Source organism: Sebastes fasciatus, chromosome 24 (genome assembly GCF_043250625.1).
Source record: "Sebastes fasciatus isolate fSebFas1 chromosome 24, fSebFas1.pri, whole genome shotgun sequence".
In the NCBI taxonomy this organism is placed as follows: domain Eukaryota; kingdom Metazoa; phylum Chordata; class Actinopteri; order Perciformes; family Sebastidae; genus Sebastes; species Sebastes fasciatus.
This window is the reverse complement of record NC_133818.1, coordinates 10,169,977-10,192,635: the sequence shown is the minus strand read 5'-3', so window position 1 is coordinate 10,192,635 and position 22,659 is coordinate 10,169,977. Positions and strand designations below refer to the sequence as shown.

General features: G+C 43.1%; 1 protein-coding gene across 2 annotated transcripts in view; it reads right to left on the bottom strand.

The window, feature by feature from the left end:
- LOC141763242 (helix-loop-helix protein 2-like) overlaps window positions 1-22,659 on the bottom strand; it is a 43,669-nt gene that overhangs the window by 3,266 nt on the left and 17,744 nt on the right. The window contains exon 5 of one of the 2 annotated variants that reach the window (XM_074627773.1): window positions 15,154-15,266. The gene's annotated coding sequence lies outside the window, so the exon portion shown is untranslated. Of the gene's footprint in view, window positions 1-36; window positions 689-15,153; window positions 15,267-22,659 lie in introns of those variants that run through there. The other variant, XM_074627774.1, reaches the window with a different exon arrangement.

The window sequence follows — 22,659 nt, the reverse complement described above, 5'->3', positions numbered from 1 at the left end:
GTGTATGTAGAATTTATTTCTACATTTGGGACTCACCTTGACAAAGAGTTGGGAGGCGAAATCTTCTGGAAACGAACTTGACTCAACTCCAAATTAACTCATATTCCACCGCAGCAACCATCAAGATGTTCAATACGAATAAAAAATAAATAAATAAATAAATAATAAATAAATTAGTTTGACTTTTTTTAGCCTCGAACCTGCAACATGGGGTTAAACGTCAAGCTGTGGGATGAGGGGGAATGTTTCTGCAAAAATAGTCCCAAAGTCTTACAGATGATTGAGTAGATTAAAATAATAATAATAATAATAATAATGATGTGAGGAGGGATCAGTCAGCCCCCCGTGTGATCCCAGCGATGGAGAGACAATAGAAGGCAGATATAGTGGAGAAAGTGCAGCCGGGGCTACTCGTCCATCCACCGGTGGAAGATGGAGATAAAGGGGGCGAGATAAACGCAGCTCTCCCCGTGTCAGGAGTGAGCGGATCGGAAGCTGGTTCACAGATAATCCCCCTCTCTCTCTCTCTCTTTTCTTTCCTCCAGTCTTTCTTCCACCCAGTTGTCATATGCGAGATAAGATCCAAGCGATCCCGACTAATAAAGGCTCACTACAGGGACGGAGAGGATGGAATATATTTGAGGAATGGTATTGTCTAACACCGCCCTCTCTCTCTCTCTCTCTTTCTCTCTCACACACAAACATACACCTCCTCCTCCTCCTCCTTCTCCTCCTCCTCCTCCTCCTCCTCCTCCTCTCTTCACGCCCCTCAGCCCTCAAGCGCTCTCCCTCCCGTGGGAGTATAGTGGGCAAAGGGAAAGCAGAGATGTGTGTGCATGATAAAAGATGGGGAGAAAAGATAAATAAATACTACGTTGTTGTTGAGTTTGTGCATGTGCATAGGTGATTCTGAAAAAATAATTTTCAAAATGCAAGTAGAGAGAGAAAGAGAGAGAGAGGGAGATTTTCAACTTAAAACAAATCTCATAGCTTAAAAGTCAGAAGTCATTATTCTAAAATGCCTTTTATCTTTCTAATTGTCATTTAAGATAAGATAAGGTGAGCTAAGATAAGGGATAATTGTTCCCAAGGGGGTGATTCAACAGTTCAGTGAGGGAGGTAGATGGAAAATTCAGACTTGTTTGTGTCATGTTGTTTTTTAATTAAGACAGCATCCGTGTTTTTGATTTATCATATCATCTGCTGTCTAAGATTAAAATTAAACTTTTTCCATATTTGATTCCTTGTTTCTGCATAGCCCATATAGCAATATTGTGATTTTACTCCTGAAATACATTTGATTTGTCACTATTTGTTATTATTTACTTCCGATGTATATAAAGACTAATTTAAAGTGTCAGTAGGTAGAATGATTTTTGCATCATTGCGCAAAAATTCCCAAACAACTTTTCAGCATATTGTATATCAAGGGTTCTGAGAGAAAACTAGACTTCTGCACCTCCTCATGGCTCTGTTTTCCTGGCTTTAAAAAATATAGCCCGTGACGGGAGACTTTGACCAATCACAGGTCATTTCAGAGAGAGAGAGCGTTCCTATTGGCTGTTCATTCAACGGAGGCAATTGTCAATCACTCAAAAATGTAGATTCATCCTTTGGAATTTTCTTTGATTTTTAATTATTTTTTTATGAGATATTATTAAAATGAAACCATGGGAGAAGTTTAGATAGTGGAAAAATCATGCAAATAGTGATACATATGATACATACCCATATTGCAGTTAAAAACCGTTAAAACTATCAAAATTAGATCCAGCATGACACCAAGATCACTCAAGTCGACCAAGTAGATGAATGTCTATGAGATAAATCATTATCAGCAGGTCAATTTGGCGGCTATCTTGGATTTTCAAGTGGCCAATCGTTTATATTTGCTTAGTGACCCCTCGGCAATCATCATGCCAAATTTGGTGCTTGTATCACTATTTGCACGATTTGATTGAAGAATGGATGTTACCCGCTCCACTAAGAGGGGAAATGTCTCTTTGGTGGTGCTGCTAACAAGTCAGAGACATCTGAAACATGACAAGGCGCCCCAACTAGACGTTGCTTTGTTCATAAGGTGGGATACACTGGTATAATCTTTAGCAGTGCATTACATGTTCTAAGTGTTTTAATGATGGATATTAATCTGCAGAGTAACTAACTATAGTTATAGTGTAGTATAGTGTTGTCTATGACATATCAATGTATCCTCATACAATGGTTCCTATGATATCTTACGAAAAGTTATTCCTCATTTTTGCGTTCGTTTTCTTACGAAAGTCAAGCAACACCTTGGTTAGGTTTCGGAAAAGATTGTGGTTTGGGTTAAAATAACTCTGGAAGTGATATAACTTAAGTACCGAAGTTACGTGACATATAAGTCAACGCTGGCATCTGGTTTCACACGAGGTAGGAACAGCGACAGCGGTATTCTGGGATGCTTTTAAAAAGGTGGTTTTTAGGGTCACGGGGGAGTTTTTTTCTTTTGATTTGTTTATCTTTGGTCCTAAATACAGTGCTAAAAAAAAGACCGTTCAAATACTGGTGAACTTTTTTGTCTGGTTCTGCCAAATTGGCCATCTGGCTGACGCGCAGGAATCGGGCTCAGGGTGCTGGCAGCGTTGACTTGGTACCGGTTCTGGAGGGACTGCTGAAGGCCCGACTGAGGGTGGAATACACATACTACCATATGATGGACAATGTGCAGGCCTTCAGCCGCACATGGACTGTTGGGGGGGTTGGAGGATGGAGAGTTTTTCTTTTATTAATCTCTGATCAGAGAATTACTTTACTGGTTTTGAATGACTGATTTTTTGTTCAGATCATAGTGATGATGAGACAGTGATCTGGTTTCTCTTTTCCCTGCAAATGTTAAATAAAGGGATTTTGAAAACCAAAACTACCCTACCCTACTCTCCTCTCCTCTCCTCTACTCTACTCTACTCTACTCTACTCTATTCTACCCTACTCCATACCCTCCTTTACCCTACTCTATTCTATCCTACTCTACTCTACCCTACTCTACTCTACTCTACCCAACTCTAAACTACTCTACCCAACTCTACTCTACTCTACTCTACCCTACCCTACTCTACCCAACTCTACTCTACTCTACCCTACTCTACTCTACCCAACTGTAGTCTACTCTACCCTTCTCTACCCTACTCTACTCGGGTAGTGTAGGAGGAGGGCTAGAGTTGAGAAGGGTACTACCCTACTCAACTCTAGGCCTCCTCCCATCATGCATCACTCTGCCTGGTGGCACCACCAGCATCGGGTCATGAGGGCACGGTTCCAGAGGAGGGACAGTGGCCAGTAAGTGTGGGGACTAGCTGCGCCTAACGAGGTGATTAAAACGATAAGGGGAAGCACGGATGACTTGCCGTGGCCCGCAGCCACCGCCATACACACACACTGTGAGTGAGAGAGAGAAGAACTACCACAATGCCAGAAGGATCAGTGAAAACTCAGCATGTGTGTGTGCCTGAGAGAGAGAGAGAGAGAGAGAGAGAATGTGCACATGTGTGTGAGATGACGGACAGCTCGCCTTGGGCTCCGGCCGGGTCCGTGGAGTGTGTGTGACACAGAGAGACTCACAGCGGGGTGTATCGGAGACATGTCAGGACCAGGAGACAGAGGCCTCTTGACAGCTGGAGCCCACGGACACACACACACATGGCCTACCACCCTAATTGCTCCACAGACGGAGAAGTGGAGATGGTCTATGCTTGGTGGTCTCCGTCACCCGGGCCCCTCCTCAGTCCGCAAGGCCCTCGGCCAAAGACATGAAGGACCCCTCCAAGGCTGTTTTGTTTGTGCCTGCTGCAATTACATCCCCCAGCTGATGTACCGACTGTGGAGACAGCGAGGCAAACTGCAGGGTGGTGCAGTCACCAGAGAATGGTCATTTCAGTCAGAGGGATGACGCTTGGTTTAGTCATAATGATGCTGGTATTTGTTGTGCACTGAATCTTGCATCAGATCACGCTTCTGTTTAAGAAGATCTATTCCAATCACATGTAATACTGTATGAACATCCAGAAACAGGACCAGGTATTTCACGGCAAGATCATGCCTGCAGATGTGACTGATTCAACACTAAATCCTTTTAACAAGACATATTATCGCACATTTCAACCTCCAAAAGAAATTGTAAGAATTCAAAAACAAAAATATTGACTCTAAAGGTGATATCAGCGTTGTGTTTACAGCTTGTTGTGTTGCCCAAAAGTGGCCAATGGTATCAAGTTCTTTATTTCATGTGTGCTAGAAGATGGGCACCAATACCGATGCTGGATCGGATATCAGGTCTATAAATTTGTTTGCATACTATATACATTATATACTGAAATTTTAATTCCTGTTTACGTTTTGACCAATTTGTTGTTGCATTAAAAAGGTTTACACCTTCCATTGTAATTCTGTTAATTTTGAAGATTTTGAAGAAGAAGTTGCTAGTGTACGATTTATTATTTTAATAATAAACAACGATACACTAAATTTATATCTATGTATTTATTTGTTACATTTTGTTTTATGAAGTTAGGAAAGCAATGTTTAAGGCGAGCCTGATGTTGCCTTACACATAAAAGAATGATGTCAATCACTTCCACAGTGAGGCATACAGCCGATACCCAAAGCCCAGGTATCGCTATCGGGACTGAAGAAAAGTCGGATTAAAAAGACCACCTCAGGAACAGGAGTTTAGGAGGTTGAAACGGCCTCTCACTGTGGTTCCCGTAATCATTCAGAACTGGCAGACACACAGGAAGCAGTACACTGATTTATGGTTATGATTATTCTTCGCAGGGCTTATATCACCGATCCAGCTGAGGCCTAATACTGCAGAGTTTCTGAGGAAATAAGATGCAAATTTGAAACCGGAGTTTTTTGGAAAGCATCACATTGTATTCAGGCGAAGGCTAAAAGAATTGTAAAGGCTTTAAAGATTTGTGTAGGTGGACGTCATTTTAAAGAAGCTGTCATCAGAAAGTTGCGAAGTGACGAGACGAGTGTAATGCGGTTATTTCTCTTATCAGTCAGCAGCTGTCTGAGCCGCTTGTTACAACAAAAAAACACCTTGAACTCGTGTGACATACTCCCACCTGTCACCTATCACACACGGGTACACACACACACACACACAGTTTTGAACATTCAGGAGCAGTGGGATGGAGCTGTGAAATGGGAAGGATTAGTCACTTTGTCAGGAGATGTATGAGGCTTCTCTCAGGTGGACGGCGAGCCACAGGGGGCATCTGGGAGAGGGAGACAAGGTATTAGAGGCCGGAAAGAGAAGACAGAGAGGAGAAAAATGAAAGTGTGCAAAAATGAAGACGGAGTGGGGAGAAGACGCCGTTTGCGAGACACAAAAAAGGGAGGCGGCGGAAGTTGTGGCGGCTGAGCGTTTAGCATCAGAAACTCTTAATTTGACAGCGATGGAACTCTTCTCGCATTTGCATCACTCGGACACACGCGGGGGAACACTCTGGGCAGTGTGTGTGAACGCCAACTTGTCCATGTGCTGTCTTTTCTTCCAGGGTAGTGAAATCGGCTGGACCCTGGCCTCCTGTGTGTGTGTGTGTGGAAGAGGGAGCGTGGGGGGGAGGGGTGTCGGTTCAGGCCTGAACAGGAGGTGTGGGATCCAGAAAGCTGGGGGTCCCATGTGAGAATGTGGCCATCGTCAGCGCTGCAGTGGCAGGCCTCGGCACCATCTGTGCTCCCAGCAGGGCGCCCGCAGCGTGTTCGCCGCCACCCAGACACATATGGACACACAAAGGTGCTCACTTTCTCTCATGGACGTGCAGTCACACACACACACACACACACTGGGAGAAAACACTTGGGACTGAGCAGTGAGAGATGGGAGGAAAGGATGATGAGTTTGTGGAGTGCGCAGTGAACGGGATGATAGGGTCTTGTTGATGGTGCTGACTTAAGTGTGATGACTTCAGAGAGCGAGAGGAGGCATTATTAGTCAGCAAACGAGCCAGCTGTGCTCTGCAATTCACACAAAGACTTTTACTCTCTCATTACACTGTAAAAATGTCAACTTATATTCTTGATAAATAAGGATTACAAGTTGTTTGGACTTTAAAGGGGAACTACACCCATTTTCAAATTCATACATGTTATTCCTATTGTCTAAGACAGTGCAACAAATATTAGTTAACATGAACAACTATCTCCCAAATCCAAAAACTAGAGTGCTAAACTAAAATTTGTTCAAAAAACGTATAAAGTTTGGAACTGCTCCATAGACAATGATTAGTTAGATGAGAAGGTCGATACTACTCTCATGTCTGTACGCTAAATATGAAGCTACCGCAAGCAGTCGGCTAACTTAGCTTAGCATAAAGACGGGAAACAGTCTAGTTTGCTCAGCCGATCAAACTGTTATCAAGTCATTAAATGGGGCATTATCACTGGTTATCAACCCCATAGATGTGGGTCAGTAGGGGCCATCTACACCCACTAGTATGTTTTGTCATCTATTCACATGGTCAATCACTGAAAGAAGGAATAAAAGAAGATGACAGCGACCTCTAGCGACCGTAATAATTATGACACGGCTTTCACCCAGTAGACTGAGGTTTGCAAGGTTGTCTTTGTGTTAACAAGCGTTTAATTTCCCTTTTAAAAATGTAGTTATTTTAAATCAAAACACGATCTTTTGGTGTGGTTTTGTTGCCTAAAGCTAAAGAAGCTGTTTAGTTTGTGTTCAAAACGTAACGTTTCATGCTGTTTTACAACGTAGTAGGCATAGTAGGCCCCTACTGACCCACATCTATGATGTTTATAGCGAGCAACAATGCACCTTTAATGGCCTGATAACAGTCGAATCGGGTGTTATGCTGCTCATCTGAACTCCATTTTGGAGCCACAGAGTCATAAATCCAGCCCTTGCTTCCATGTCTTCCTCTCCATCCCTGTTCAGCACAGACCTATATTTTCCATCTCCACAGCCTCCCATACCTCTTCCTCCTGACCGCTGACCCTCCTGTCTTGGCCCCCAACCCCCCTCTGAAGCTGCACCTGCCTCATTTACTATGTTGGTGAGCTCCTACACCTCCATCTTCCTCATACCTAGCACCTCGACCGGCTGCCCCTCTCTCCCTCTCCCTCTCTCTCTCCCTCTGGCCCCGCAGCCTCCCCCGAGTGGCCCCTATCCCTCCATCCAGGGCCTCCAGCTGGCTGATGAGTTCATTAGGCCCAGAGCCGTGCCAAGGAGCATGCCGCTGTTCGGGCCAAACCGGGAGGGCATCAGGGGGCCCCTGGTGGTCATTGGGCACAGGCCATGGTCATTGGAGGTGGGACAGAAAAGTCCCAGAATGCCCCACATGTCGATATCCAGGCCCTGTGTCCATTCTTGGAGCCGGAGACTGTTATTTTGTACATTAGCAATCTGGTTCGGGGGCGAAACTTCCGCGGGACGAGCGCGAGGCGTCGTGGTTTTCGAGGGGTCCGCGTAAACAATGAGGGAAACAGATTTCTAATAATCCCCACAGGTCGCAGTGACATCTGGCCCCACACTTGAGCGTCGGCTCAATTAATTCGGAAAACACAAAACAAAAAGCGCCGGGGGGCAAAGATCTGGGGGGACTTAGCTGGCCGCTTTGTATGTGTGTGTGTGCGTATTGATTGTGGCATTTGATCAAGTCGACTGCGGTGTGTGTGTGTGAATTTTGTTCAAATTAGTCGAGGTATACAGCTGCTTTGCTGAAAGACATAATCACGTCCATCCTTTTAAGACGGGAGTCTTGTGAAATAATAAAGATGCGGGTTTAGTGGGAACTTTTCCTTCCATAAAACAAACCTACAGCGCTTTACCTATCGTTCCCTCCACTCTCACCTTTTCCCTCCTCTGCCTCCTTGTTCTCGGCGGCGGGTCAGCTGGGGTCGGGGCCTCCGTGGCTGGGCTCAGGTGGAGCCTCAGCTGGGCAGGAGGGGGCGGGGGGGTGGAGGGGGGGGGAGGATGAGGCGAGGAGAGGAGGAGAGGAGACGATGAGGATTCTACCCAAGAGGGAGTCCGTCGAAAAAATAGGAAACAAACACGTGCGTTCACGCAAGTAAAAAAAAAAAAAACAACAGCTTTGTCCCTCACCCCTCTTTTCTACACCTCCCCCATCTTCCCCTCTTTCTCTCTCACTCCTTCTCTCCTGGGAGAGGCCTGGCCGGGCTTGGCCTGAACGCCATCTGCTGCATAATGTAACGGGATGGAACTCCAAATCCTTCATTTCCACTCACTGCCTGTCATGTGTGTGTGTGTGTGTGTCCACTCGTACAGTTGCATATGCACGCGTAAGGGTGTGAATGTTTGAGCGCGTGTGAGATCTCATTTTACGGATGTTGTGACATTAGCTCGCCCGGCGATGATGTTGAGTGACGGGTTTGATGAAATAAAAAGGGGACGCCAAATGTGTGTTTTTTTTAAAGGATTATTCCGCCAGTTTGAATATGCAAGTCTGATGTTTTCTGCAGCATCCGCAGAGGAAAAACTCCCGCTGTTGTCACCTTTCCAGATCCATTTTCAGACGTAACAAATAGCCTTTAAACGCGAAAACTCCTGGGGAATCTCCAGAGTGGCGCCATGCCAGGGATGTCACAAATTTGCTTTTTGTTTACAAGTTAACAAACAAAAGTGCACACACACAGAGTCGTGTTTAGGAGCCCCGCCCCTCTCTGCGGCGCTGGTAACCCGGAGGTGCAAAGAGTTGTCCCTCCACGTCCCTGTGGGGCCGCTGTGAATTGGGGGGCCATCTGTTTTCTGGTAATAAGCTTTCTCTTCATTCATCCTTCCTCTCTCTCTCTCACTCTCTCTCTTCCTCACTTCTTCCTCTTCTTGTGTTTGATTTTTTGGAAGGTTTTCTGTTCATCTTCCCCTTCCGCACGCACAAAAAGACGCAGACAGACAGAGCTACGAGAGACGGCGTCGCTTCTGGATACTGGCGCTGCGATTTTAAGGGAACGGAGACATGGTGAAATATCACAGTGTGAACCCTGAACCCTGACCAGCTATCCATGGCTGTTGACATAAAGTAAACGTGACACATCCCTCCTCACATCCAACCCCTCCAGCTGCTGGGCAGCCACTAAAGTCTGTACATTGGATTTTTCTTTGTTTCGTCTGTATTATACCGCGGATCTGGCAGCATTTAGAAAATGTTTTTGCAGCTCGTACTGAGTGTTTTCACTCCGTGTCCCAATACTAATGGGTTCTCAAATTGGCAATTCTTCATTTCCTTTTGTTTAGTTGCAGTGTGTTGAGCTCTCAGGGCCACAGTAATATCATTTGTTTTTCAAATAAACTGACGAGAAACATCTATAATTTAGGGCTGTCAAAGTTAACATGATAATAACGCGTTTGCGCAAATTCGTTTTAACGCCATTAACGCATTAATGCAACTTGCGATTTGTATGTATTTGTTTGTAGCAGGGTTTTAAAGCTAGAATGAAGATACTGGTATCATATGAAACTACAAAATTAGGGCTGTCAATAGATTAAAATATTTTATCGCAATTAATTGTATGAATGTCCTTAGTTGATCGTGATCAATCACATTTTAATCACTCATTTTTTATCTGTTCAAAATAAAGGGAGATTTGTCAAGTATTTAATACTCTTATCAACATGGGAGTGAACAAAGATGCTGCTTTATGAAAATGGATGTATATATTTATTATTGGACATCAATTTTCAAAAGGGGGCCCTTTGACCTCTGACCTCAAGATATGGGAATGTAAATGGGTTCTATGGGTACCCACGAGTCTCCCCTTTACAGACATGCCCACTTTATGATAATCACATGCAGTTTTGGGGCAAGTCATAGTCAAGTCACCACACTGACACACTGACAGCTGTTGTTGCCTGTTGGGCTGCAGTTTGCCATGTTATGATTTGAGCATATTTTTTATACTAAATGCAGTACCTGTGAGGGTTTCTGGACAATATTTGTCATTGTTTTGTGTTGATAACTGATTCCCAATAATAAATAGAGACATACATTTGCATAAAGCAGCATATTTGCCCACTCCCATGTTGATAAGAGTATCAAATACTTGACAAATCTCCCTTTACGGTTGAACAGATAAAAAAATGTGCGATTGATTTGCGATTAAATATTTTAATCAATTGACAGCCCTAGTATCTATTTATGATTTTATAGTGATCATTAGTCGTATTATTTGTCTGCAAAGCACACATTTTATTGAGGTGAATTCACCATCTTGCCACAGCTCACAACAACACTGACTAAACGCCCGCTCCCATCATGCTCCTCTGCTGGAGCTGCCACCTCGCCGGCGTGCCGCTCACGACCGCCTGATTGTTTAAGTTTTGGTTTGGAGAAACATTTGGTATTAGGTGGCACTGGATCGATCAGAATAGTTGCCATGGCTACGGTGCGATGTGATGGGGAGAGGCTGAAGGGGATAGGGAGGGGAGGGAAGGTGGATTTAAGTTCACATCCACAACACACACGCACACACACACATACATAAACACACGGCAAGAGAGTGTGAATGGAGCGCTCCAAGGTCCAGCTTTAAAAAGTGCACGGCTCCTTTCATAACTTCCCCTGCACGCTGTATACAAAAAAAAAAAAAACAGCTGCTCCTGCATGGGTGCACCAATTCAAAACATCTCACATTTATGTTTCATTATGTGCCGCGCGTAACAACATCGATATGTCATCCGATATTGTTCATTATCCCCGGCTGTTGCATTATCCGATTTATGCCTTTCCTATGGCAGGTTTCAATACGGCCGTGTGTTATATCATGATTATGAGCGGTCTGGGTGCCGGGATGCTGTCTGCATCTCATTGAGGCAGAATGAAGTGGATCAATATACCAGAGGGGGCTGAATCAGGGGGTCTGCATGTGTGCGAGTGTGTGTGCAGACAGACAGCCTTGGGAGATCAAGAGTGCACAACTGCTTGCGGCTTCAAACGCCGTCTCTCTTTCTGTCTCTCCCAGCTGTTTTTTCCGCTGCACGCACAGAGTGGACAGCAACATTTTGGCGTAGAAGCAAATCACGCAGTATATCAGCCTTCTTTCTCCCCCCTCGCGTTGGTCGCAAACTTCATGAAGCCATATTTCTCCGGTGACGCAGCAGACAGGCAGGGCGCTCGCTTGCTCTCATTTAAGTGCAGATTTACAAGCTGTTTGCGACAGGAGCTTATGCGCCTAGTTGGGAGGAAGCTGCCGTGTGCATACATCTGTCGTGTCATCCAAAGTGCAGCTTTCTGTGTTATGAAATTGAAAAATCGGAGCCCTGTAGTAGCTCAGGTGCATTGTTTTGAGAAAAGGGTTCTTGTTACCTTGATGCACACAGACACACACACACACACGCTGTTACCTCGCAATTACACTAATTTAATGCCCCATTCCCCTCTATTAATCCTGAATTCTGTCCACATTTTTATTCTCGCTTTAAATGAAGGGGCTGCCACATGCATCACTCCCAAACAAAAGGGAGGTTAGATTTATTCTTCATTTGGGGCAGTGTGGGTGGTGGTGGTGTAGGGAGGGTGGGGGTGGGGGGTTCATGCATGGGCATAACCCGGCCCCTAAAGGAAGGCCCCCGCTGCCAGCTGCCAGCCATAATTAAGCAGCCCTGCCGTGTCTATCACTGATTATGTTTGACCTGGCTAATAAGGCGAGTGTGTGCCACCTACGTGTGGCGGGAGAGCGCCGCAGCCCTCCGTCACAACGCCCCATTGTCCTCTTTGAGACAAGTTTGATGTATTGCTGATGACAAAAACACGTGTGTTGCTAAAACATCAGTTGCGTTGATGCTGCGGTGCTCGGTGCGACGTGGGATAAGATATCAACTTTTAGGTAATTAAAGGTGTAGTCCTCCATGATTTTCATGATATCAAACCACATTTTTATGTTCAGCATTTTTTCTGCAATAGCCATTTAATGTATTTATATTCAGTAATTTTGAATCTTCTTCAATACAGCATGACGTTCATTTAGTAAATTATGGTCCCATTTAGAGTCAAATAGACGGCCAAAAACCAAGATAGCGACGGCTAAAACCCAAGATGGTGATGACCAAAAACCAAGAAGGCGACAGCCAGACGATGGCCTAACCCAACATTTCCTACTTCTTTCAACACTTCTTAATTAAAACAATTTAAGTTTGTTTGGCTGCACTGTCAAGAGATACACCGGTTGCTCTTCTGTTGTATTTCTGAGAAAGTAGCTGCTCAACAAGTGTTTGCTGTGGTATTAAACCCCACTTACTGTTACAACCAGTAACCACAGGTGTCGCCAAATCTACCGGGACTGAAAACTTTAAGAGGCTATAACTGATATTTTTGTAATAACAAGATCAAATGGCAATGTGAAAACAACAAAAAAAGCTCTAATAGCTCTTTTAAGCTCTAATAAAAACCAAAGCACACCTACTCAGCACTAAAAAGCAGACAGACACAGTTAGCGAGAAGCTGGGGAACATAGCGGAGAACTAAAGAGACCAAAAACGGCTAAAAAAGAGGGAATATGGGACTTGTGTTTGCCACAACTCTGAATGAAAGATAATATTTGTCTGTAACTGCTGGAAGAAGATGTTTATAGCAAGTTCAACCAATCCACTTAAAAAATGATATTATGTCAATGTTCAACATATCCTCATACAACAGTCAGTATATCTTACAAAAAGTTGTTCCTCATTTTTCATGCGTTTTCCTATGAATGTCCAGATACACATTTTCCAATTTCTTTTCAAAATAATCTTCTGTCTTCACAGGAAACAACTTGGTTATGTTTAGGCAACAAAATTACTTAGTTAAGTTTAGGAAAAGATCGTGGTTTGGGTTAAAATAACTACGAATATAAGTACGGAAGTTACGTGACAAATAAATCAACGTTAATTTCTGTTTTTTCTGGGTATGAACACTGATCTCCTGAGTGAACGTCTGGTGTTTTTTTGACCCGACCTTCCACCTAGACCTCCTCCCTACGCAGCGTTTGTCACTCTTTATACTTAGTGGTTCACGATTACGTGGATTACATACTGTAGTGTATAATCAGCCTTTTTACTGTTATAATATATTTTATTTACTGCTGTGTAGAAGGCAAAAGCCTTTGCAAAAACATGCAGGACCATGTTCTCTCTACCCTGTGTGAACTACAATGGACCTGTGTCTCTCTTGTTTTTTTATGTGAAACCACCTGCATGGTTCAAGGTTAGGGAGTGAAAGAATATAGAAGGGTATGTCAAAAATGTATAAAAAGAGCATGTAGGATTCAAGGTTAGGATTCTCCCACTCTGCAAATATTTACACTAAGAAACATTAATTCTTACTTGTGTAAAGATTACTGTCTTCCCAAAAGGCAAAGGCTATCCTTTAGTCACCGCCTTCGCCTGCATGTACGGCAACATTGCAGCAATCAGTATAAATTAATAATAAGTGAAATCAAAGTGCTTAATTTAACGGAGGCTATGAAAGATTAATACCTGACATTATCCAAGCTGCTGTGCGGTGAGGGGAACCACCCATGCCTGAGGTAAACCAATCACATTTCTATGAATATGACATTAGACGCATTGATGTGGTGTGTTACATCAATGTCAGCCGGAGTCTTGAGTGCAGCAAGTCTGGATAGAAAGTCCACTGAGTGTGACTGTCTATTTCGGTCTTTTCTCCCTCCCTCCCTCGTCGGTGGGTCTAGAGGCGAGAGATCAGTTCAGGGTGGAGGGGAGCTGGTGTTTGGCCTGAGGGGCCCTTGGACACAGATTCTGTCATTGTCCACAGCTGCCACTCCGCCCCCTCCCTCCTTCCTTTACCCCCTCCGCTCTGTGGCCATCCTCACCTTAAGGGCATCCCCTGCTACCCCGCCTCCCTAATGAAGAGTGACACGCGTCCGGAGGATCTGATCTAGTCTGAAACCGGGCCCTTGCCTCCTCTGTTTTGTCTCCTATTATTGACTGCGGCGGCTCACACTGAGTCGCCGTGATGAGAGCGCCATATACCCAAGAGGCGTCGCTCCCAAATCGGAGGGGGAGCTCAAAGGGCAGATGCAATTGTATGGAATCATGAGGACCTAATTGTCTTTATTCATGAGCTGTGTGATTGATATTAGGGGGAAAATGAGACACTCTAATTGTCCTCTTATATGAGGAATTTCTGACTGGACGCCGTGTGTGCAGCATCTGTGTGTGTGCGTGTGTGTGTGTGCACTACTGGGTGAGATATCAAACTGACAACTCCTAAAGGGCATCTATGCAGCGGTCTCCCGACATATCACTTGAAATAATTCATGTTGTCCTTTCTGACAGTTTCTTGCCTTTATTGCATCCAGAGAATACAGACACAACATTATCAGGAGGAAATGGATACACAGCGTCTTGGATTAAGACGCCAAGCACCTGCTCTGCTTTCCAGCGGCCACTCAGGCATGGAAAAATACTTTAATACTAAAGTAACTTATGTTATGATGATTTAGTTACTTCAAAAGATACAGCCTCCTCGTTTTGTTTTCCCTTAAGTAGCTTTACGGTTGTTGGAATCATCTTATTCCACAGTGTCTGACAGCATCGTATATATTCTGAAGTTTTATGATGTTTACACAAAGTGAAATATTTACACCCCAGACTCTGTGTTTTCTATGGGCTGCACCATCCCCATCAAATTCTACATGTATATTTGAATAATTTGCAATAAAGTTCAGCGGGTGCGCAGAAATTCTGGGTGCACAGTATGAGTTTATTAAAGGGGGACCTATTGTGCTTTTGCCCTTTCCTTTAGTGTGTTATATAGTTTTTTGTGCATTTAAAATATCTGAAAAAGTTACAAAGTCCACGCCAAAGGGAGTTACTCTCCCCCACAGAAACACTGCTCTAACAGAGTGTTTCAGACAGAGGGTGAAAAGAAGTGCTGCAGCATAGCCGGTATGAGAAAAGTAAAGCGTTTTTTGAACATTAAAGCATTTAAACATGTTCTAGTAGGAACCCAAAATACAAGTATGCACCTGAATATAAGCACAATATATCCTCTTTAAGGGGTTAAACACCATTTTCATGAAGCCTATTTCTGATAATTTGTCTATGCCTTTGTTATTTGATTGGGTTCGATATTCAAAGTATAAATCTTGTTGCAATCTACATTTTTGTATCATCAAGACCACAAAAGTACTCACCTGACATATCTTGGAGGAGCTGGTCTTCTTGTTGTTCTGAGGTTGCCGTCTTGTTTTCTGGTACGCATGTGTGGAACGTGGGCGCAGCCAACCGCTGTTGACCACTGCTTGAACTGAAAGGTGGACGAAAAAAACGTATTACTTTACGAGCCTACTTCTGACTTTATTTATTACCTCAGTAATAGTAATAGTATTTGCTCTCCCGCTTGCCTCACACGACGCGAGGCCCGCACCTGTATTAACGGAGCGGTCTAGCAGCAATCTCACAACACCATAAATTTACATTTATTTAACCACAATAACAAAAAATCTATTTTGGCTCAGTCATCTTTGGCATTAGGTTGAATCACCATTTTGTTTAATTGGTGATAGAAAACAGCAAAAAATGGTTATGGTTAATTAAAGTTATGGTTATTGACGCTTTAATGAAATCATTGAGAGTTTCTCCACCAATCATGTCACAATAATAGGTCCAGTGTGAGTCTGCCTGTCCGTCTAGCAACCTACCTAGCAACCTATATGCTCCACATGAGACATCCCGCTGAACCATAATTGGAATCCAGGAGGGAAAACACCTTGACTGGTGCAGGTAAGCGTAAACTGCTGTAATGCGGTGTTTATGTGGGCCAACGTGCACACATACACACCCACAAATGAAGATGAAAGCAGGGTGTGTACGTTTATGCATGTATGCATGTGTGTGTGTGTATGTGCACCCACCAGTGTAATGTGATAAGCTCCAGCAAAGCACATACCTGATGCCATTAAATGCAATTTCCCCTGTGTGTCAGCTGAGCCATTTGTCAGCTGCTAACACTGCACGCTTTATTAAAAACCTCATCCGCTTCAATTAACTGCGCCTGCAAAGCAGTTTAACTCCACTCTAATCCAGTAAAGATGTTTAAACAGGCATTGCGTACAGTAGGTACATCATTTCTAACCCTGTCAGTGAGGTTTTTTTTATGATTTCTTTAGCCCCTTTACTCAAGTTGGGGTTCATCTCAGGAGGGAGGGGGTTTAGTGTGAGAGTGCAGTTTTATTTTTAGGCAGCCGATGCAGCTTCATTTTCTCCCTCTACATTATATGCCAAATCTAAGTTGACGCGCAGTCTAAATATTATGAGGTATAAGTGAAATTTAAGGCTGTAACTGTAAAATCGAGCTTTAATTTTTGTGCAACAGCTAGCAGCTGTGTCCCTCTATGGTTTGTCTCTTTGCTTAACTGGGTTGTGATTGATAGACGGCATGGTTGTGAGCAAAGTTCAGTCATTTTAGGAAGAGAAAAACAGGAATCAAGGAAACAGGAAGCAGAAGGTATGGAATTTGTTTCAGAAAAAAATAATTAATTTTGCTTAATAAAAATTTGTCTGGATTTGCACAGTTTTCTGCGCTTTTATGTCAGCCGATCAGGTTGAAAAAAGGCAGGATAAAACTGAGTTTACTGTGGCCAAATTACAGAACAAAGTTCGTTAATGGGGAGGTCAGTCCAAACTAAACCTGTCACCAGACAAGAACGTAGATTTTGGACGATACTGCAAAAACCCTGAATTTCGTCAAATGTCAATGTTTTTTTTAAATTCTCACTTTCTTACACTATCTGCACATGTACCCCCTCCCCGAACTATATACTTTAAAGAATATTATAGATCCAAGACAAAACTGACAGAAGGGCGGGACTCAGAGAAAAGTTGCAATCCGTCTGCTACTTCAGCACCATGGACAGCGCTGTTAGGCTGCTGATATTTCAGAGCCATGGTCGGGGCCATAGATTCTAACTTGCACAAACCTCAGTCAGATAGAGGATCAATGAGTCAGGTAGACTAGACTAACATATTCTGCCGCTGCACTTTCTCTGCTACTAGGGGATGGAGAGGGGGGTTAACAAGGGGAATGCATTTTGGTCATTTTGCTAAAAAGGGGGATTGCATCCCGTTCACATTGCCTACTGGTTCACATTGTATGTATCATTTTTGGCATTTGGATGTTCTATACTGAAATTTGATTATGTTGGTCTATTCTGTACACATGACATGTATTGCAGGTCTGTCTGTCCTGGGAGAAGGATCCCTCCTCAGTTGCTCTTCCTGAGGTCTCTTCCATTATTTCTCTGTAAAAGCTTTTTTGTGGAGTTTTTCCACATCTGAAGCGAGGGTCTGAGGACAGAGGGTGTTGTATGCTGTACAGATTGTAAAACCCCTTGAGATAAATTGTGATTTGTGAAATCGGGCTATATAAATAAAATTGACTTGACTTGGAACATTTTTTTAATTTGGAGCTTATTATTTTACAACACTCCCGCACCAATGTGTATTATTGTGAGCAAAAAAAACAATGAAGTCAGTAGATAAGTGTATTTAGATCAACAGCTAAACTATCTCCTGTGATGGCACTGGATGCAGAATTGTCCAATATGGACTTTATTCCTGGGGATACCATGCTGAGATACTGCTTGTGATTGATACTTGACGGAGTAGAAGTAAAACAAAAAATTACAGTAACTGTGTAACGACTCAGTTACACAGACAACGGACCCTTGCATTCTTATTCCAACCGTATCTCCTACAACGACTGAACTGCATTCTCGAAGACGTTTCACAAACGTATTTCCTCCCGGATTACGGTTGCTGTTTTTAACGGTTTTAAACAAGTGGTTAACGTTGTAAAGGGAAACTAAACTAAAAACGCAACAAAACTACTTGGTTTGATTGAGTAAAAAAATATGGGCAAAATATGGGTACCCACGAGTCTCCCCTTTACAGACATATTAAATATATTGGTCGACTGCAAGCCCTAGTTATTAAGCTATGGACCTAAATTAAAATAACGTTGACTTTTAGTTCCACATGAGACAGCAACAGTGATTTCCTTGTTGAAAGTTCTTGTTTGTTGGACAAATCCAACCTGTCCCTCTTCCCTACGTGGACTTCCGCGGACTATCATTGCAAACGTATTTGTGATATGTCAGAAACGCGACAAAATACGTGTCCCTTGAAAAGTTATTCACAATGCAGTTCCATTGTATGGGAACGTAATTGTTCTGCTTATTACACAAGAAGAAAGGAGAGAACAAAATGACCTCTCCTTTAAAAAAAAATTACCCCATCTGAAGGTCTAAAACTGCTTCCCACAAGGATACCACACATTTCCACTCTCTCCTGCACACACACACATTCACACACACCCTCTTTCTCTCACACACACACACACACACACACACACGGTCATGCCAGCAGGGAGGTGGCGGTTAGCATGGTGCTGTCACCGGGGGATGCTGGGTGGGGTTTGCAGGAAAGGGAGAGGTGTAAATTGGGTGAGCGCTGGGTGCAAAGCCTTGTGAGTGAAGGCTTGGTGCTCTTCCTCTTGATGCTTTGTCACTCACTCGCACCCCGAGAGATACAGGTGGTGGGTAAGGTGAAGATGCAGATGGGGGAGAAGCAGTTTGGCTCTCATTTCTGTTCCCTATTGTGTTTGTATCGGGACTGTGAGCTCCAGTGTGTCTTTTGCGGCTGCTCTTTCTTTAACCCCTGTGCCTACAATCCTCGTTTTTCAATGCTCTGTGAAAGATTTCAAAGAAGTGTGGGTGTAAAAGTCCAGAAGAAAGACTTGGGATTGTGATGAGTGTTGACCACAAGTAAACAGGTTTACTCCATAATTTCATATCTATCAACTTGACGTTGATGAAATTTGAAAGTGTAATCAGCGAAACGAAAGCTAAAGGCGAGCAGGTGTGACTTGCCTTTGATCATAACGGAGACCAATTGCAATTAGACCCAAAATGGCTTGACGGAGGTATCAGGGGGCCGCTTGCAGATTATGTATTTTTAATCAGAGTTGTTAGCATCTGTGATGGATGCCCATTTTACTCACACCGGCCTCTGATGGCATACGTCATGTTTGCTAGCTGTGAATTACCTCGGCGTGTATGCTGTCCATTAACTGCATGAGGAGGTGCACATCCCCCCCATCATGTCGCCCACTATCTCAACTGGCGTATGCTGAGCTTCTGGGAAAACAAGTGTTACTGAGGTTGCTCATCTTCCTCAGGGCCAGTTCTATTCCTGCACACGTTCAGCACAATTGGAGGTATCAGAAGTTATTCTTCTTGCCCTACCACACATGTACACTGTAAACAATTGCTGTTAATTTACAGCAGGATTTCAACAGTATTAACCTGTTATTGCAAAAAACAGTACTTTACTGTTAATACAAAAGAAAATCTGTTAAATTACGCTCATTGGCCGTTTTTTACTGAACTATAATGCATTCTTAAAAAACAGCACTTTACTGCTGATCAACTGTCTAAAGTATCATAAGTAACAGTTTCATGCAGTATTTTTTTTAATTCTGGGAAGAGCAATTTCACCTGATCTGCACATGTGAGGCTGGATCCGTTCTTGTCTTCATCCATCCCCATCTTACTGATTATTTGGTGAGTAGCAATTTTATCGAATTAATAAATCTGTGCAAAGTCTATCAGGGATGTTTCCAGTTAGTTTGCATTACTGAATATGTGCATGTCATGATAGAGGGATTCAGCAGCTATAGAATTTCACAGATTGCCTATTAATCGGACAACACAAGGAGTTCATTTTCATTTCTTTGTATCCAAGTTAATATCTAAGTTAATGTGCGTACACATGTATTTTGCCAGTGAGTTCGTGCATAACAACCTTGACGGTGTATACATTTTTACAGTCTTTGGAAGTCACTTCAACATTTGAAGTAACATTAAGACTTCAGTGCACGTTGGTTATTGGGCGGTAATTCAGCAGAGCGGATTCAAAATTGAAGGCAAGGTTATTTACTAGCTAACTAGTGTTTTTGAATGATATCTGAAAACCACATGGTTTAGAGAAATGAGCACTATTGGACCTACAGTACAGTATCTGTTTTTGCATGTTTTGCACCAAGGATGGACAGGGCGAAGTCTAATCAAAGAAAAGTGGCAAATTCACGAACAACAAGACAAGACTACAACCGTATATCCACATGTATCCACTCTGCTGAGGAGACTCAAGGACTTTGAGTGGGACTTCATTTAAAATGGTGAGTTTACATTATGATAAGAGGAAATGAGGGGTACACACGCTGATTTTGTATGTGAGAAGTTACAATGAAAGTTAATTTGGAACTCATATCTCTTTCTCTCACACAGTCAGCGGGCTACCAAGGCTGGATTGACAGAACTTGTGTCCTTTAGTGGGCCATAAGTCATTCACTAACTCACTCCCCCACCATCGCCCAATACTTGGACTTCCGCACTTATCCATGTGCCTTGTTAGAGTCTGAATGACAAGAAAACAAGAAGTCAAATTATCCCGTAACTTCCGTACTTAAGTTATGCCACTTCCGTAGTTATTTGAACCCAAACCACAATCTTTTCCTAAACTTAACTTAGTGCTCTTGTTGCCTAAACCTAACCAAGTCAAGCTCTTCCTAAACTGAAGTAGTTTTGTTGCCTAAACCTAACCGAGTCGATATTTTCCTAAACCTAAATTGTTTTGTTGCCTAAACCTAACCAAGTCAAGCTTTTCCTAAACCTAACTAAGTTGTTTTGTTGCCTTAAACCTAGCTAGTTGTTTACGTGTTGATTTATGTGTCACGTAACTTTCGTAAAGTTACGCCACTTACGGAGTAATTTTAATCCACACCCCCATCTTTTCCTACACCTAATTAAGTCGTTTTTGTCACATAACGTCCGTACTTAAGTTACGCCACTTCTGGCGTTTTCTTAACCCAAACCACGATCTTTGCCTAAACCTAATCTAAGTAGTTTTGTTGTCTAAACCTAACCAAGTTGTTTCCTGTGAAGTTTATTTTGAAAAGACTGGAGCGGAAATTGGCACGAAAAATAAGGAATAACTTTTTGTAAGATATCATACGAACCGTTGTATGAGGATACTTGGCATATACTCATAGTCATTTAATTGTTATTAGAGAAATATTGAATATAGCAGCTTTTAAGCATTTGGACACTCAAAATAGCAGCTGCTTTCTCTTTCAGCTGAGATTCAGTCTTTTGAAAATCATCCAAAGAAAATACTCTCATTAAAGCACAACTTATTACAGTTTACGCAGCATAAATATCACATATTTACAAAGACGAAAGGCTGTGTTTGTCAGTGTGTGTGTGTGTGTGTGTGTGTGTGTTTGTGTGTGTGGCCCCTAACTCGACCATGTGCTAACCCCACACAGCTGCAGAGTCCCCTTGAGGGTTTGTCGCACAGGCAACAGAGGAAGGGCGGAGGAAGGGAGGGTGGGGGGGGGGACATGGACTGAACACTCTCATTTCCATGCCGCACTGTTCTGGCAAAGACATTGTACACCGCTGTGGATGTGCGTCTCTTGTGCTATTGCTCAATCTTTTTAGGGCTGTCAGTTAGGCTTTTCATCAGACAATTCTCTGGGCGCCGACGTTGGAAAGCTGACTAGTGCTTCAGTGTGGCAGATTTGTTCTGGGTGTGTTAATGCATGTATACAAGAGAAAGATACTCTTCAGAGGGAATTAAGAAAATCGTATTGTTTTCTTCATGTCACATCTCAAATATGGATACTAATTAAGTGTCTTGAATGAAAAGGTTTATTATTATTATGGGATTTGTCAGCTGTTTTCCACCTTCTTCTTTCAGTTATAAAGCAGCTCAGAGTCCAGCCTGAAAACAGTAATGGAGAAACCAAGGAGTCTCAGGTTCCTCAAATATCCCTGTCAATCAAACGCCGTTTCCTCTGAGTGCGTTTTCTATCTGTCAAGGGTCATAGAGAGTGAGGATGAGACCCATTCCCTCCCTCCCCCCGCTCCTCCATCTCCTCCATCCCCATCCCTCCCTCCTCTCCCGCTCCTTAGAGGTGTATCTCTACCTTGTGCATCACGTCTGGGCATGACCTGTTGCTAGGTAACCCTGGGTCACAGCTGCACACTATGGCAGACCCTTTTTTTTTATTTATCAGTGAGTTATGTGGGAGACGGGGGCTGTAATTTATTAGTTTGATATTGGGCGGGCAGCGCAAGTTTGGGATTGTAAAAAGAGAAGACGGCCTATAGCTCATCAAAATGCTTATTCTGATCCCGGGCCTTGGTCCGCTGAGGAGATTCACAACAGAGGAGATCACAACATTATAAATTCATCTGCTTTTTTACTAAGAAAATCAAGCATCTCCAACAACAAAGCCAATGGTAATGCACTTTCCATGCTGGTAATTGAACAGATGTGGTCAGAGCTTAGAGGGCCGACAAAAAGGAATTCATCTCGGTACAGTATGTGACCGATTCATGTCCAAGGATGAAGTGGGAGCAGACAAATGGTGTTATCAAGCTTTGTAGTCATGACGGAGACATTAACCCAATGGTATAAATTTATGCTAAGCTCGCATCAGGATGATTGAGTTGACACAAAACAAAGGGTTTGCAAAGAAATATGAAGCTAACAGCAAGATATGATAGATATCTGCTCAGTTCATCAACAGGAATATAGTTTACTAAGCTATTTAAGGACATTTCCCTTTCTTG